The sequence below is a fragment of the Panthera uncia genome, chromosome X, assembly GCF_023721935.1.
Source record: "Panthera uncia isolate 11264 chromosome X, Puncia_PCG_1.0, whole genome shotgun sequence".
In the NCBI taxonomy this organism is placed as follows: Eukaryota; Metazoa; Chordata; class Mammalia; order Carnivora; family Felidae; genus Panthera; species Panthera uncia.
In genome coordinates, this window is record NC_064817.1 from 66,345,697 (window position 1) to 66,347,637 (window position 1,941).

A 1,941-nucleotide genomic window follows, 5' to 3' on the forward strand; every position below is an offset into this window, starting at 1 on the left:
GATTTTTATGAAGGATACTTACATATCATGATTTAGCTTCAACTCCTTAAATTGTAACAATGGTATATTGCTAAAAAGGAGTTCTACTGTATTATATATAAGGATAATAACAAGGAGTGAAATTTTATTTTCTTTTTATTTCTAAATCTCTTTGAATCATGTCTACATATTGGTTATAATGCTATTTTCCAGGGGTAAAGAACAGTTGATCTTACTAGTGGGTATGTCAAAATGCTAGAATGACAGGAAATGAATTCCAAGAATGATGTAAATAAATATAATAACCAACATAGTTGATAAAATGGATACATTTTTATAAACCAAAGGAATACACCAGATATGAAAGCAATCTGCCTGCCCGTATCCTTCACAGCATTGTTCACAACAGTTGAGTTAGCCAATTTGACAAGTTATTTGACATCTCTTTCCTAACTCACAATTTTCCATTGGGTCCTTAGCAAATCTTGGAAACTTTTGTGAAGAGAATTCCATCTGAGATAAGGTGGACCATCCACTGGTTAAGAATATAGGAATATCTAGGTCACCTGAGTGGCTCAGTCAGTTAAGCAACTGATTTTGCCTCAGGTCATGATCTCATGGTTAATGAGTTCAAGCCCTACATAGTGCTTCATGCTGAGAGTGAGAAGCCTGCTCGGGATCCTCTCCCCCTCTCTCTGCCCTTTCCCCCCTCTCAAAATAAATAATAAATGAAAAAAGAATTTGGGAAATAGCTATGTTACCCTGTTCAAACTTCAAACATACTTATAAATCTGTAAAGCAATTAAAATATATAAATGTGTGCAACCACCAATTTAACCAGTTTCAGAATGTCTTTTGCATATAATTTGTAAAACTGTTGTTACCTACAATAAAACATGTGATTAGAGTTCCCATGACTGAGGTAATGATAAAAAGTTTCCCTGGTACCATCCATACCTGCTTACTGGGTTCTCTCAGTATTTAAGGTTCTACATTTAAGGTTTCTACAGAATTTACATTAAATTGAACCAGATAATTTTAGACTTATAATGTTTTTAAATGCCTCAATAGGGTTTGTACCTTCTATAGGTTTTCCTTTGAAAAATTAATTTACTTTCCAAGTCTCTATTCATTTGTCATGAGTTCAAAAAGATCTAAAATTTGAATGGATTATTTAGGCTATTTGAACAAAATTACTCTAAAATATCTATGTCTTAATTTGGCTAACTATAACTTAAAAAGCAGTTGTTGTCAAAGTGCAGTCCCCAAGCCAGCATCATAAGAATCCCTGGGAACTTGGTAGAAATGCAAACACACCCGAAAAACAAATAACCTAGTGAAGAAATGGGCAGAAAACATGAATAGACACTTCTCTAAAGAAGACATCCGGATGGCCAACAGGCACATGAAAAGATGTTCAACGTCGCTCCTTATCAGGGAAATACAAATCAAAACCACACTCAGATATCACCTCACGCCAGTCAGAGTGGCCAAAATGAACAAATCAGGAGACTATAGATGCTGGAGAGGATGTGGAGAAACGGGAACCCTCTTGCACTGTTGGTGGGAATGCAAATTGGTGCAGCCGCTCTGGAAAGCAGTGTGGAGGTTCCTCAGAAAATTAAAAATAGACCTACCCTATGACCCAGCAATAGCACTGCTAGAAATCTATCCAAGGGATACAGGAGTACTGATGCATAGGGGCACTTGTACCCCAATGTTTATAGCAGCACTCTCAACAATAGCCAAATTATGGAAAGAGCCTAAATGTCCATCAACTGATGAATGGATAAAGAAATTGTGGTTTATATACACAATGGAATACTACGTGGCAATGAGAAAGAATGAAATATGGCCTTTTGTAGCAACGTGGATGGAACTGGAGAGTGTGATGCTAAGTGAAATAAGCCATACAGAGAAAGACAGATACCATATGTTTTCACTCTTATGTGGATCCTGAGA